At 40.5% G+C, this 16,702-nt stretch overlaps 1 protein-coding gene across 1 annotated transcript in view; it reads right to left on the bottom strand.

Annotated features, from left to right (window-relative positions):
* aldh1l1.L (aldehyde dehydrogenase 1 family member L1 L homeolog) overlaps nt 1-1,587 on the bottom strand; it is a 30,695-nt gene extending 29,108 nt beyond the window's left edge. The window contains exon 1 of the mRNA XM_018256711.2: nt 1,434-1,587. The gene's annotated coding sequence lies outside the window, so the exon portion shown is untranslated. The remainder of the gene's footprint in view (nt 1-1,433) is intronic.
* Between the last annotated feature and the right edge of the window lie 15,115 nt (nt 1,588-16,702).

Below are 16,702 nucleotides of genomic sequence, written 5' to 3'. Positions count from 1 at the left end.
ACGACTGTTTTTGCATAATGAAAGCAATGCTAATTCTAAGCAACTTTCTAATCTACATTGATTTACATTTCCCCAATCGTTTTTAAAGTTATTTGTAAATGCCTTTCCCGTTCAAAGCAGTATTTGTTTATTCCTTTACATTCTCTGACAGTTTAGCAGACGCCAGTTATCCTTCAGGTCTGGCTTCTGTATTCTGCTTTCTTACTGTTACAAATTACTATAAAAAAACATTCAGCGTTTGTATAAGGAGATTGCTAAGAAAGACTTTTTATTTTTTAAATCATGCAGATACAGTGTTTTCAGGATCAATTCAGGCAATATGACTGCACTAGGCTATGAGACAAAAATGCATATAAAAGGCAGTGTCACTTTAAATCAACTCTGAACTATTTGCTCTGTTAAAGATTTCATCCCATTGTAGATGTCAACGGCCAAACAGATTTCAAGGAAAGTGGGCGCTGGCTTTTTTCCCACCAATCCCAAAGCTGCCTCGCACAAACCTCCCAGGGGCCCGTCCAATCAGAGGCAAATAAACTCTGCAGCTATTTCTCTGTAGGATTATTACAGTTCAAAGACCTTTGTGATCTTGCAGATTTCTCCCTGATATGGGAGGCCAGTGACTTTACAGTACATGGGGGGGGGGTTGTTTTTCAACACAGGGCAAATAAGAAAGCCCCTGGGGCAATGGGGATACGCGGGTGTAGGGCTTTTTTGTAACTTGGCTCGATAACATATGGTTAAATCTGATATTCTGCAAATAGGTTGTGACCGCAGAGGAATGATATTCTGCAACTCTATCTCCAACACCCATATAAGTGTCACCAGCCGTGCTCTTATAGCCAACAGGTCCCCCAGACTGAAGCACTAGTGTGTGTAGGGGGGGTTTACAGTGTATGGGGGGTCTCATAATTTATCTAATTAGGTATCAAAGCTGGCAGAGATCCCCTGCATAGGATTTAATCTGTCCAATGAGTTGGTGTGACATTTGCTGTGGCCGGCGCAATGCCTTTGGGTGCCAACGAGATGCAGGGAGTTGCAGTTGAACTCCCAATTGGATATAGAACGCAGAAAGCAGCACAAAACACTTACATAAGTCTTGGCCACAGTCTTTATTTTTTTACCCTGAATTTTGTATTATTTTGCATCCAACCCACTGTAGTCTAAGTGGGCATAGTCACAGTGCCAATGCACCTGGAGGTTTTGGGGTTTTAACTCAATGTATACTACTTACCCACCCATGGACCCCCCCCCCGCTAAGTAATTATGGGATATGAATATTGAAACATGCAAAAAGTGGCACTTCACCCCCAAAACACATGCCCCCCCCATGTAGGTGCACACTTGCCCAGGCACCCTATCAGCAGGAGCCTTATAATCACAAGGGTGTTGGGTGGCACAAAGGAGCAGTGCAAATGAGTTAGATTGTCACTCACCTGGCGAGAGGAGACAACTGGGTGCTGTGCGGCCACTGAGCAGGGAGGGTGCTGTGAGTGTTATTCCTTCTTGCACAAGGAGGTGGGGGAGGCAGAGGAGGAGTCAGTGAGATCTATGGACAGGGTTGTACTGGAAATGTGAAAATTTGCAGCAAGTCAGCTCTGTCTATGGAAACCACAATTGTTTGCTGTGAGGGGCGGTCATAGAGTCACATAGACAGTCTCAGCCCACTTTCTATTAACCCTTGCACTGATACCGATTCTTCAATCTGCATGGCTAATACACAGTGCTTACAGTAAAACAGAACGAAACATAAGGCTTTTTTTTCTCAAACATAAAAGAAGTAGTAGTAACTGGCTGCCCATCGCACTGACATCAAGGACAAGTGATCACTGACATGCTGCTTTTCTCCCTGGCTGCTTTGCCTTTCCACATTCTTCATGTATCTTTCTCAGCTGATAGACAATAAAGTGGAGAAATTGTGTAAATGACTATAATGTGCAGCTGTTGAGTGCATGACTATGAGGTGCAGCTTTCAGGCACATAACCATAAAGTGCAGCTATTTTGCACATAACTACATGGTGCATCAATTGCCTACATAACTATAAGGTGCAGCCGTTATGTACATAAATACATGGTGCAGTCATTATTCACATAACTGTAAGGAGCAGCCATTGTGCACATAACAATAAGGTGAAGCCATTGTTCACATATTTATAATGTGCAGCCATTGTTCACATAACAATAAGATGCAGCCATTGTTCACATAACTATAAGGTACAGTCGTTAAGTACATAACTACCTGGTGCAGCCATTGCAAACATAACTATAAGGTGCAGCCATTGTTCACATACCTATAAGGTGCAGCCGTTGTTCACATATCTATAAGGTGCAGCCGTTAAGTACATAAATACTTGGTGCAGCCATTGTTCACATAACGATAAGGTGCAGCCATTGTGCACATAACAACAAGGTGAAGCCATTGTGCACATAACTATAAGGTGCAGCCTTTAAGTACAAAACTACCTGGTGCAGCCATTGCACACATAACTGTAAGGTGCAGCCATTGTTTACATAACTATAAGGTGCAGCCATTGTGCACATGATTATAAGGTCCAGCCATTGTGCACATAAATATAAGGTGCAGCGCACATAACCATAAGGTGCAGCTATTGTGCACATAACTATAAGGTGCAGCCATTGCGCACATAACTATAAGGTGCAGCTATTGTGCACATAACTATAAGGTGCAGCCATTGCGCACATAACTATAAGGTGCAGCTATTGTGCACATAACTATAAGGTGCAGCCATTGCTCACATAACTATAAGGTGCAGCTATTGTGCACATAACTATAAGGTGCAGCCATTGCGCACATAACTATAAGGTGCAGCCATTGTGCACATAAATATAAGGTGCAGCTATTGCGCACATAACCATAAGGTGCAGCTATTGTGCACATAACTATAAGGTACAGCCAATGCGCATATAACTATATGGTGCAGCCATTGTTCACATAACTATAAGGTGCAACGCATACCTCTTCTCTCTTCCCTTCATAATTGGGGTGGGGAAGTGTACTAATCCAATGCAGCCATGGGGAGCAGATCTGGGCCCTGGCCCACTGGGTTTTTCCCCTGCCATCCCAGTCTGATCCTGGGTGCAGCTGGTGTAGCAGCTTGTGAGGTAACAAAGTCAGCATCACTTGAGAGAATGACAACATAAGGCACAGCCATCGCATACATAACTATAAAGTGCAGCCACTGCGCACATAAGGTGCAGTTGGGTTTCGTAACCTGTACATTAGCAATGACAGCATAACTTGAGAGACTGACAATATATCTATTTAAGTCTTCCCTACTTACAATACTGTAAAAAAAAATAAGAGAAAAGCTGGAAATTCCTGAGGGCTATTGCACAGAAGGGGTTTGGCCCACCACTGCCATACAGCAGAGAACAGGATTGGACAAAACATCCCTACCCACCTGTTTTTCTCTCTTGATACTAGTAATGAAAAGGAACCTATTGGATGCACAGAGATCTGATTGGTTGCTATGGGTTACAAGACATGGGATATCTGTGCTCGTGCTATTGTAGTTGCCCTTATCTCTGCCACCCTTAGCATTACAAACAATAACATTCCAGGACAGGAATCCTTTATCTTGCCCTCTGCTCTCTGTTATTATAAAACCAGTTTGGTTACTCTCACTGTATCATGTACACAAGGCACAGGTTCCCCCCAACAAATGATAATATAAAAACATGCAGAAAACAAGTAGGTTAAGAACATTTAAGCAACAAAAATAAAGTCAATTTAGAAAGCACCAATGCATCTTCACGTTTAAGCTGATTGCCTTTAAACAAAAAAGTGACCCAATCAATGATGCCGACTCATTGGCTGCTCTGGAAATGCACTTTTAGAGACTTTTAACAGGGAATCTGATTGATTGGCTTCTGGTATCACTGCATCAAATGATATAAGATAACTAAAAGCTGGACTTCCACCCATGAGCTGTACCACTACCAACACTTGGTGCCCCCCAAAATACCCCATTCCCAGCCTAAACAGAAGGAAGTACTAACTCTATCCTGCCTTCATTTATCAAATACACTGGATGGCAATGATATCACACTCAGCTGATGTGTGTGTCCATGTCTAGTATAAATGAACTTCAAAGTGTTGAGATTCCTTCAGTATTGACCTAGAATTAACAAGAAACTCGTATCCATGTAAATAAGATTCACACCTTCACATTGTAACTAAGATTTACCCAAACCAGACAGTACTGAGCTATACTACCCGCAGGCCATTAGTGACCGGAAAATCAACATGTATGGCTGCCCTAACATCTGATGCCATGCTGCTTAGCTAATCCCCATCAGAGGAGTAGGAACTCGCTCGAAATGGAAATAAAGGGGTAAATTTATCAAAGAGTGAAGTTCCGCCACTAGAGTGAAATTCCGCAGCTCTCAATTCATTTCTATGGGATTTTGAAAGGAGTATTTATCAATGGGTGAAAGTGAAAGTTCACCCTTTGATAAATACGCCTATAAAAATCCCATAGAAATGAATGGAGAGTGGCGGAATTTCACTCTAGTGGCGGAACTTCACTATTAACTTCACTCTTTGATAAATATACCCCAAAGACTCCAGCAGCACTCCGATCAGTGATTCAAACTTTTATTCGTGCCACTTTTTATACATGCTTATAAGTTTCCTCGTAAGGCAACTTCGGGCGACTTCGGAAAACGATAGGCGCCACCCCGCCGGCGATTTACATTCTAAATTACATTTTAATTTCTTTTAAAATAAAGAGAACCAGACATCCAGGTCCCACACTCACAGCAATTAGTGATGGGCGAATCTGACTCGTTCCGCTTTGCCAAAAATTTGCGAAACATTGAAAATTCGCCAAAAAGCATGGAAGTCTATGTTCAACAACATTTTTTTGGTGAGTGACACTTTTTTTCACCCATTGAAGTCTATGGGTGTCATTTCACTGCAAAACTTGGCAAAAAATTCCGCTCATTGCCAAACCAAATGGTTATACAGGTACGGGATCTATTATCCGGAAACCAATTAACCGGAAAGCTCCGGATCACAGGAAGGCCACTTCTCAAATAATTCTGAGGTTTTTTTTTAAATGATTTCCTTTTTATCTGTAATAATAAAACAGTACCTTGTACTTGTACTACAATGTAGTTGATCCTTATTGAAGGCAAACCAATCCTATTGGGTATAATTCATTTTTAAATGATTTTTTAGTATGTTTTAGATATCTGGAGATCTGAATTACGAAAAGATCTCTTATTTGGAAAACCACAGAACCAGAGCATTTTCGATAACAGGTCCCATACCTGTATAGGCTTAAAGGAACAGTAACACCAAGGGGCCCATTTACTTAGCTCAAGTGAAGGAATAGAGGAAAAGAAACTTCAAATTTCGAATGTTTATTTGGCTACTTCGACCACCGATAGGGCTACTTCGACCACGATTCGAAGGATTTAATCGATTTTTCTTTCAATCGTTCGACTTCGATATTCGAAGTCAAAGGATTTCAATTCGGCAGTCGAATATCAAGGGTTAATTAACCCTCGATATTCGACCTTAAGTAAATTTGCCCCCAAGTGTTTTAAAGGAATGACAATATGATGTACTGTTTCCCTTCACTGATGTGTTTGCTTTAGAAAGACTACTATAGTTTATATAAACAAGCTGCTGTGTAGCCATGGGGGCAGCCATTCAAAGCTGAAAAAGGGGAAAAGGCACACGATACACAGTAGATAGGGTTGCCACCCTGGCCGGTAAAAATGATGGTTGATAGGGAAAAAAGATAAATATATAGGAAGGCCAGTATTTTTTTGCAGAAAAGGTGACAACCCTAACAGTAGATAATGGATAAATTCTGAAGGATCACATTGTATACTATAGAGCTTATCTGCTTTAGATGGTGGCATATAGGGAGATTAGTCGGCAAGCGACAAATATTCGCTACTGCGGGCGAATAATCTCCCCAAAGGCTTTCTCGGTAAGAATGCGAATCGCCGGCTGAATGGCATACGTATCGCTTTGTTTTCAGAAGGCACCGAAGCTGCCTCACGCGGAAACATTGGGTGATTTCGGATAACTGAAGTGATTCATATGCCATCCCGCCGGTGATTTGAATTCTTGCCGATGGGAAGGCATTTGGGGAGATTAGTCGCCCGCAGTAGCGAAAATTTGTTGCTTGGCGACTTATCCCCCAACCTTAATATGACTTTTTCTATTTGATTTCTGGCAGACGAGAATCAGAACTGAGAACTTAAAGTGAGTTAAATCTTGGTTATCCAATAAATGCGTCACCTTTATGCCACAATTTAATGTTTCATCTCAATAGTGTTATCTTGGAAGTTTCTGATTGGCTAACACAGTACGACACCTTTACCTGACAGGGCAGGATTAATGAACCTTTATCTGAACGTCGGGTTAATATTCATTATACGCTGTGCTGCTTGGAACCTCTGTGGCTGATATAACGGTGGGAGTGGAAAAGATAAAGTGGCCGAGACAGAAAAGTAAACCCGTTTATCGATCTTATAAAGTATATAACTATATGAAATCTGAAGCCTGAATGTGAATATATTGTAATACTGTCACAACATCGGGAAAATTCAAAACAAAATGGTATTAAATTAAAGTGGGCAGGTTTGTGATAACAAAGTGCAGGGTTGGGTGCAAAAAAAAGGTGCAAACCATCATTCATTTTTCTCCATGGGTGCAGTATACACAAAGACCTGTGCTATCCCCATGAATACATTACCATGTGTGATTGGCAGAGCTGTATTCACAAAAGGTGAGCTGGGGAATTTATACTGTATAAGTATGTGTCCCCCACAATGCCCCCGAACTTACACAGCCCTGTCCCCATCACTTCCCCATGCAATAAAGCCCTGAATGCAACTGCTTACTGAATGAGCATGAGATTATACCCTCTTTATATTATATACAACAATTCCTAAAAATACTTTTTTATTTCTAATATATTAGAAACAAAAATGCAAGTGTAGTGGCAATTTAGAGGGGTTGTTCACCTTTAAGTTAACCTTTAGTATGACAGATTCTGAGGCAATTTGCCAGTAATTTTCATTCTTTATTATTTGTTGTTTTTGAGTTATTTAGCTTTTTATGCAGCCGCTCTTCAGTTTGCTGTTTCAGTAATCTGGTTACTAGGGTCCTAATTACCCTAGCAACCATGTGTTGATTTGAATAAGAGATTGGCATATGACCTGAACTCTAACAAAGAATAAATGAAGACCAATTGCAAAGCTGCTTAGAATCAGCCAGTCTATAGCATACCAAAAGTTAACTGAAAAAAACTACTTCTTTAACAATACATTTCAGACATTGTGGGGCACATTTACTTAGGGTCGAATATCGAGGGTTAATTAACCCTCGATATTCGACCGTCAAAGTAAAATCCTTCGACTTCGAATATTGAAGTCGAAGGATTTACCGCATTTCCTACGATCGATGGATCGAAGGATTCAAAGGATTTTAAACCATTGATTTTCCTTCGATCAGAAAAATTGTTAGGAAGCCTATGGGTACCTTCCCCATAGGCTAATATTGATGTTCGGTAGGTTTTAGGTGGCGAAGTACTTGGTCGAAGTTTTTTTTAAAGAGACAGTACTTCGACTATCGAATGGTCGAATTGTCGAACGATTTTTAGTTTGAATCGTTCGATTCGAAGTCGAAGACGTAGTCGAAGGTCGAAGTAGCCAATTCGATGGTCGAAGTAGCCAAAAAAAACATTTGATTCAAAGTATTTTTTCTTCTATTCCTTCACTCGAGCAAAGTAAATGTGCCCCTGTGTGGCTGTAATGGAGCTCCTGCGCCACCTTCAGGCAGACCTGAGTATTGAAAGTAAAAAAAGCTGGCCAATAAATCTTTTCAAGAATGTACCAAATCCAGGAGGATTCACTTTGGGATGTGTTCCAGTTACAGCACTTTTTTTTCCAAGATTTTATATTTAGTAACATACATTATTTCTGCCAAACAGAATCAAAACCTCTTAGAGGAAATGTAAACCCTTGAAAATAGCTTTAAAAAATTAAAAGGCAAATTGCTCAGGATGCTTTTCCAAGTGCCTTGTAATTTATACTATTTTTTTTTTTTTTAGTTTCATAGCTATTAAGATGTTTATATAAACTGCTGATATTTTGTAGAGGTAATGTGGTATGTGGTTGAATAGAAATTATGTATCCAGGGATGTAACTACAGAGGAAGCAGACCCTGGGGCTGCAGGGGGGACCCAGGAGGTATAGGGGCCCAATGAGGCCCTAATTCATATACAATTTCAATAAATATTGGTAAAACAATCTCTAGACTTTTTGGGGCCCTGAGAAACAATTTGCTGTGGGGCCCAGTTCTAGTTACGCCTCTCTATGTATCCTGCACATCCCCAAATGCCGTGTCTCTCCTACGGATACCGATGCTCCTCTGGAACAGAATGCATTGAGTTCTATATAATAATGAATATATAATATAGATTATATATAATCTATATTATATATAGATATTATAATATAATAATTAATTTTCCCATGATCCTCTTCAGGGCCAATCTTAGGCAAACTAAACCTATTGGATATAATCTAAAAAGGAATTTAGAGGAAAATGGAACCCAGGGCCTTATTGGTTGATCTAACTATACCAACTGTCATGGGTCTGGAGGAGACCACACAATTCGGCCAATAGAGAGCTATATAATCCAGCCATGTTCCTTGGGTCTGTCCTACAGCCGGCGTCAGTCATTACATCTCACTCCATTGGTTACTGATTGACCAGTGGTGTAACGGGCACAAGGTCACTGCTGACTTTATCTACTGCAAATGTTTTCCGTCTTGCACACGCGGGTGAGCACTGCTGAGCTGAGCACCCACATAACATATTAGGCAAGATCAAGTACTTGCACAAACACAAAGAAATACAGATTTCCGATTATTTATTAAAACAGACTTTTCTCCGCAATCTGCTTAATTATTATTTATTTCTATTATTCTTTTCTTAAAGGATTGAAAGTAAAATTGCTCAGGGAAGCACTTTTGCAGCTTACATTAGTTATTTACTTTTTCTGTTTCAGAGCTATTTTGAGGTTTTCCAATATAATGAACTTTTCAACAACAGTGTCACCTGCTGGTCGGATCCTGTAACTGTACAGTTCTGATGTTGCTCTGCTCACGAGAAGGCATCTGATCTCTTTCCTGAGCAGAGCAACATCAGAACACTTCTCTGTTTCCCTGTGAATGTTTGTCTCTTTGGGGCAGATTCACTAAAGGGCGAATTGTCGCCAGCGAAACGTTTCGCCCAGTAACGTAACTAGCTGGGGGCGGGCCCTGGGTGTAGGCTGTGCAGCCTGGGCCCACCCCCTTCTGTACGCGATTTTCTTGCCGGCTACCAGTGGTGCACGATCTTCCGTGGGTCCTGAGCGGGTGTGGGCCGTGGTCCAATCGCACCCCTGCTCCCCCAGTAGTCCCACCACTGGTTTCGACACACTTTGCGCCAGGCGAAAAATTACGCTAATTCACTAAAATGCAAAGTTGCGTTCTGGGTGCCTAGCGCTGGCGACTTTTTGCTAGCGTTACTTCGGCAGTTCGAGCGTTTCAAATCTAAATGACGCTAGCGATTGCTTCTGTCTAGCGAAACTTCGTTAGTCCTCTTACGCTTTGGTCAATTTGAATAGGGCGGGACATTAAAGTTGTATGGACGTCTTTATTAGAGATGGTGCAAATGCTTGAAGTGGCCACTTTTTATTACAAATGTCCAAGGAACCTTAATAAAGACAAAAGAGATCATATAATGCCCTAGACATGAGTCTACTGTAAAATGAATGTTCCATGCCCCTCAAATGTCTCGGGAAGAATGTTAACACAAAAAAGTTTAATAGTTAGGACTTTTGCAGGCAATCCCGCTTAAAAAAAGTGAAAGTTGCCAGCGTTTTTACAACTTTAATGCATTTCCAGCAGACAGGATAGGATGTCACTGACATAAGATTGAGGCAGATGAAGCTTCATTTTATGAGTTCGCCTTGTCAGAGGTGGCAAAGGAAATTCTGGCAAAAGAAGTAACGTTCAGTAAAATTCACACTGAATTTGCGGAGTAACAACCGTTCGTCAGAGCGAAAAGTCGCCTGGCGATAGAGTGCGAACGACCACTAGCGACGGTCCCGTTCGCTAGTGAATTGTCACCTACATCTGTTAGTAAATTGGCGATCTCCCTGCGGATGGGATTTCTGGCTAAATGTTGCCACTTCGCACTTTAGTAAATCGGCCCCTTTGTCTTTGACAGTACAGTTACAGGAACCGACCAGCAGGTGGCACTGTTGTTACAAAATTCATTATATTGGAAAAACTTGTATAGCTCTGAAACTGGGGGATCTGTTTGGGCCTCTGTGTACTTGAAATGCTGGGGCTTATTTTGAATGCCAGTCAAGGTTTGCGGCACAGTTATACAAGGAACATGAATAGGAGTAAGTACCTTTTATGACGAAGTCAAAATGCCCACAGTTTTGCATCCGTTTTAATGCTCTACAATTGCAGTTGGATTTCTGGGTATTTAAACGCTGTCCTGCTGAAATGTTGATACATTAATATATGACCAGTTATTGGCACAGCTTCCCTAGTTCGCGTCTTGCAGAGGTATGACGTAAATGAGTAATGATTAACTGCTTGTTAATATGTTTAAAGGGTAGAGTGAGAATTGACTTCAATTTTAACCCTTGGGTCAGGGCTGCTTGATGCCATCAGAATAATAAAAACCCTGACACTGGGAAATGAAGGGAAATGAAGGGAACATTTATGTAGCGCTGGGCAGGGTACAGGAGCAAACTGCTATTTTTTTGTAATTTGCAGGTTGCATTGTGCTACAAATAGACTTACCCATCTCCTATGAATACAGTATTGTCTGCGTTCAGCAGCTCTGTATTCACAAGGGTGGTCTGGCGGTGGTATATGGGCATCTCCTGGCACAATCTAGAGAGAAACAGTGGTTGCACGGTGCTACGGAGCCCTGTACTTACTACCTTCTTTTTGGAGGTAGGTGTTCTGTATAAAGTACAGGTATGAAATCCGTTATCTGGAAACCTGTTATCCAGAAAGATCCTAATTACAGGAAGGCCGTTTCTGACTTTATTTTATTTTAAATGATTTCCTCTTTCTATGTAATAATAAAACAGTACCTTGTACTTGATCCAAACTAACATAGAATTAATCCTTATTGGAAGCAAAATCAGCTTATTGGGTTAAAGGATTTTCTAGTAGAATATGAATATCTAAATTAAGGAAAGAAACCCCAGGTCCTGAGAATTCTGGATAACAGGTCCCTTACCTGTAATAGGATGCTTTTATGTGCACAAGTCATTAAAAAGATTTTTTGGGGGACTTTTGGTATGGAAATCCAAGTAATGGAAAGACCCCTTATCTGGTAAGCCCCAGGTGCTGAGCATTCTGGAATCAGGGGGTGACATGGAAAAAATCATCAAGAAGGTTTGCCAGAAAGTAACACCAATCAAAAGCAGGGTTGCCACCTTTTATTATTTTTATTATTCCCATGCATGTGGGGAGGTACATGTCTCCAGCCTATCAGATTCTTGCAGGACCCCCCTCTGGCCCAGTATGAGACTAAACACATAGAACAGGGGTTGGACTCAGAAGATTGTCAGGATACAACGTGGGAATAGTAGGCTCAGCTCAGTTGTATGAGGGTCTGACAGTACATATGTTTAATGGTTACATTCAGTTCATTGTGAGCCGGTCTGTGTTTATTCATTAGATCATAGCTTGTGGGGACAGTCCCAAATAACAGACCCCACAAGGGGTGTGATGGGAAACTTTGTGGGCAAAATATGGCATGGTCAGGGTTGAGTGGGGGAAATTCAAATGCTGGGAGGTATTCACTTGCTGGTAATATGGCACAGGGAATATCCATAGACTTCTATCAAGAGGCACTCCCCCTAGAGTCAAGGGAGGGAATTACAAGAGATAAAAGTTTGGGTAGAGCTGCCTTTTTAGGCCTCTTTGGCTGATGATTTTTGGAGGCAAAAAGAAATGTATTGGGTTTAATTCATGTTCAAATGTTTTTTTAGTAGACTTAAGGTATGGAGGTTCCAATTAAAGAAAAAAACACAGGTCATAGTAAGTTAGGTTGAAAAAAGACACACGTCCATCAAGTTCAACCTTTTAACTTTTTTTTAACCTGCCTAACTGCCAGTTGATCCAGAGGAAGGCAAACAACCCCATCTGAAGCCTCTCAAATTTGCCTCAGAGGGGGGAAAAATTCTTCCTGACTACAAAATGGCAATCGGACTAGTCCCTGGATCAACTTGTACTATGAGCTATCTCCCATAACCCTGTGTTCTCTCACTTTCTAAAAAAAACAAGTCTCAAGCATTCTGGATAACAGGTCCCAAACATGTACTGGGTCACACAGCGCTGCATTTGCTGTTGGGTTCAACAGATTCAAGGAAGTCAAAATGACCTAGAGAATATGTACAGTCTCTTGTGAACCCTTATTCCAGGGATCCTCAACCCTCAGCTCTTCTACTCTTGCTGAACTAGAACGTACAGAATTCCATAATTCATTTATTTTAAATTATAATAGGGGGAGGGTGTTTATTTAGAAAACACAGGTTATATTGCCACCTTGGGGGGGGGGGTTATATAATTAAAAACATTAGGGGGCAGATATATTAAATGGGTTGTTCACCTTCCGAACACTTTTTTCAGTTTAGTTGTTTTCAGATTGTTCCCCAGAAATAAAGACTTTTTTCAATTACTTTCCATTATTTATTTTTTACTGTTTTTCCAAAATCTAAGTTTAAAGTTGAATGTTTGTGTCTCTGGTGTTTGAGTCTGGCAGCTCAGTAATTCAGGTGCAGACTCCGAAATGTTACAATTTGCTCCATTAGTTGATACATTTCTCAGCAGCATCTGTGGGAATATTAACAACTATTGTATCAATTCTAACAGCTGCCTGTAATGAAACCCAGAGATTCTGCTCAGCAGGGACAAAGATAAGAAATGTATCAACTAAATGTATCAATTTAAAACAGTTTGCAGGGTCGGCGACCCCCCCTTCCAGAGCTGCTTTAGAATGTGAAAAATTACACTTTACACTTCAATATTAGAAAAACGGCCACACATCGAAAATAGAAAGTAATTGGAAAAAGTTGTTATTTCTGGTGATCTGGTGAACAACACCTTTAAGGTTCGAGTTGTTTTTTTCCACGAAAATTCTAATCTTTTAGGTTTTTTTGGGTCAAAAGTCACATTTTCGAGTTAAAAAAAAGTCGAACGATTCGAGGTTTTCTTTTAAAGACACACATTTTTAAGTTTTTTTATACCCTGGTCCTGGAAATAGCTGAAAATACACCATCTAAGTCAATGGCAGAGGTCTCTTGAACCATTTGAAGAGGTTAACAGCCTGCTTGAGTTTTTTTTTTTGATTCAAACTTTTTTCTGTTTTTTTTTTATTTTCGGGTTTTCAGGTTGCTGGACTCGAACTCGCAGAATCTGGTTTTTGTCATTGAAGTTTTTTCTTAAATAAGATACAGGAGTTCTGAGGTCATTCGAGTTCATTCAAGGTAAAAAAAACTCTAACATTCATAGCAACTAATCAGTAGGTAGAATTTACTGGTCACCTGTCTAAAGGCAAACATCTTACTGGTTGCTATGGGTTACTGCTCCTGGGCAAACGTAGTACCTTTTATTACATATAGGGGTATTTCTCTAAAACTACAAATACAATGAAGGTTATTAAAAGACCCAAACATATAAAGCATGGGGAAAAAATGCTGAACGTTGCTCTAAAAAAATACAAAAACCTCTAAAAATTTGAGTTTTTTGGACAATTACTAGCAAAGGAAAAAACTCCAAAAACCTTTAAAAGTCCGAATTGATATAAATGGTCTAATAGAATCTGCGCAGCTTCTTCTATATTTATTCTATGGGATCTTGGCGCAATATTGTATTCAAGGTTTACATGGGTTTTACACTTCATATAAATCTCACATTTTTAGAGTTTTAGAGAAATAATAAAAAGAAACTATTTTTAGAGGAAAAAAAAGATTTGTGAAAAAAAACAAAATCTAAATTTTAGTAAATCCTTTTTTAGTGAATCGTTTATACTTTTAGGGGGTTATTTATCAAAGTCTGAATTTATCTCAATATTTTGTGGAAAAAACTCAGACTAAATCCGCACACTTTCCCGAAAATTTTGTTTGCAGGAAAAAAATCCGAAAAAATAGTGAAAAATCTGATTTTCACGTTTTTTTTGGATCTTTCATCCAATTTTCACGATTTTTTTTTTTTGATTTTTCATCTGAATTTTTGCCAAAAAACCCAGCGCACATTCTCCCATTGACTTAAACGCAACAAATTGTTTGTGATTTTTGCATTCGGAGTTTAGTAAATAACCACCTTAATATCGACTTTTTTTTATTATGTGTCCTTTTGATCAATTTCTATCTGGTCGCTATAACTCAACATCCACAGCAACCAGGGAGCAGTTTGGAAGTAAAAACTGATGATCCATTGGAGAGGAATCTCCTAGAATAACACTCACAGCTATTTGATGATTGGTTGCACCAGATGTCATGTTAAACTGCAGGTAGAAAACAGGCAGAATAGGAGGCTAATAACTGAAAAACCACAGAAACTGGCTAATGAAGTTCATCCATTAATATCATGTTATCTCCCTCTGCCTATGGAAGGGAAGCGCCTTTCCATTTCAAAATGTCATCTGGAATCTGTGAAAGGGCAAGTCAACCCCCAAATAAAAAAATGCCTAATAAAAGAAAAAATAATTCTAAGCAAAAACATGCCAATATGAATTTATTAAAAATGTTAGTGCTTTTAAAGTTGCTGAGAATTATCTTTTAGTAGGCACAAATTATTTTTTGGGTTGACATTCCCTTGAAGCAGCACCTAGATTGAAATACACTAGGTTATAGTCTTGCTTGGGTCTAATCCAGTAGACCCAAATCTCACCCACAGACCCATGACCCGCAAACTGCTCTTTTATCCACTTGGACCCACACCCTGATCCAACCCGCACCTGCTTTATCCACAACCTGACCCGCTAACCACGAATCAGGGGGAGATGAAAAATGAGGAAAATAAACATTTATTGCTGACCTGCACCAATACCTATAGCAGATGCTACCCACATTTTTGAAGGAACCCCACAGGTCAGGTTTTTTCCACCTATCACCCCCAGTTTAGTAAGCAATGCCTCTCCTTAGCATGGACATCCCAGGGTGACCCTTGCTTTATACTGACTTCTTTTATCTGGGGACTAAAACAGTATTGAACCAGCGCCATACACAGTAAATTATACTGACTCTGCCTCTCGTCGACAGCTTATTGGCTGATCAATTTCTATCTCTATCTCTGGGCGAGGATTGTGTTTCCAGATCAGTGCTGTCCAAGTTCTGTGGTACCGAGGGCCAAAATTTTACTGGCCTATGCGGAGGAGGTCCGATAATTGAAGTCAGTGTTGGCCACTCCCCCTTTTAAACCACACCCACTGTAAACACACCCACATTACCACAAGAACTTTTAAGATAATATCCACATTAACGGTGGTAGCACACCAAAAAACCATATGGTTGTGCTCACTGCAGGGAAATCCCTCATCACTCATATGTGAAAAATTGAAGTCATGTTAAAATATACCCTTAAATCCATATGCCTCATTCTCCCCTGTGGATAATACAACAACCGCCCAACACATGATTAAACACCTTAGGGGCCCTTAACAACAATTTCCAAATGCTAATAACCCCAAGAACAAACCCCTAACAGGCTTACATTCCACAGGTAGCATAGGGCAAGCAGAGAATGGCACACACAGGGAGGCAGGGCCGGGCCAAGGTATTTTTGCACCCTAGGCAAAGGCTTCAATCAGTGTCCCTCCAACCCAGTCCTGCATTAACATTTCCCACCTTACCAGTCATATAGCCCCCTGTACCTGTGCCAGCACCTATGATATTGCCTCCATTTGTACCTATGCCAATGGCAGTCAATCCCTCAGATTGCCCCCAGGCCCCAATCTGTACCTGTGTCAGCATAAGACAAAAAATCCATCATATTTTTACCCCCAATCTGTACCCATGCCAGCGGCAACCAAAAGAATCCATCATATTGCCCCAATTTGTATCTGTTCATAGTGCTGGTGCCCCATTAGCATTTTGTATAAAGTGTGAACAGGTGAACAATGTGGGCAGGTTCAGTCTGGGTCTCAGGTGTGAACAGTACAGGCTTTAGGGGAGTGAACAATAGAGGTGTCACAAGTGTGAACAATACAGGGGGATCACAGGTGTGATACAGGGGATTAGAGTCTGAATTTGAGGTTTAAACAATCAGGGTGCAGTTTTAAAATACCTTTTAAATCTTACATATGGTAAACAGACACAGCATCTGGGGGGCCAAAGAAGGGGGGGTTGCGGGCCACCAGTTGGACAGCCCTGTTCCAGATGGATCTCCCATATGATCTAATCACTGATCTGGGGACTAAATGATTAAATTGAATCATTGGCTCACTGTGCAATTGGGAAAATCAAGAAAAAGATCTGCTCATTTTGCCCCCATTGCCAAACAAGTGCATCTATCGTCTTAAGATCTCAGCGTTTAACCTTTGTGTTTAGGTTACAGTGACAATAGTTTGTCAGCAATTACAGTCTAAGTCACTGGTACCATTTGTACCGCTATGTACCGAGTTAAATTAACTGA

This window comes from Xenopus laevis, chromosome 4L, assembly GCF_017654675.1.
Source record: "Xenopus laevis strain J_2021 chromosome 4L, Xenopus_laevis_v10.1, whole genome shotgun sequence".
Classification (NCBI taxonomy): Eukaryota; Metazoa; Chordata; class Amphibia; order Anura; family Pipidae; genus Xenopus; species Xenopus laevis.
The sequence above is the reverse complement of the archived record's forward strand: the minus strand, read 5'-3'. Positions and strand labels throughout refer to the sequence as shown.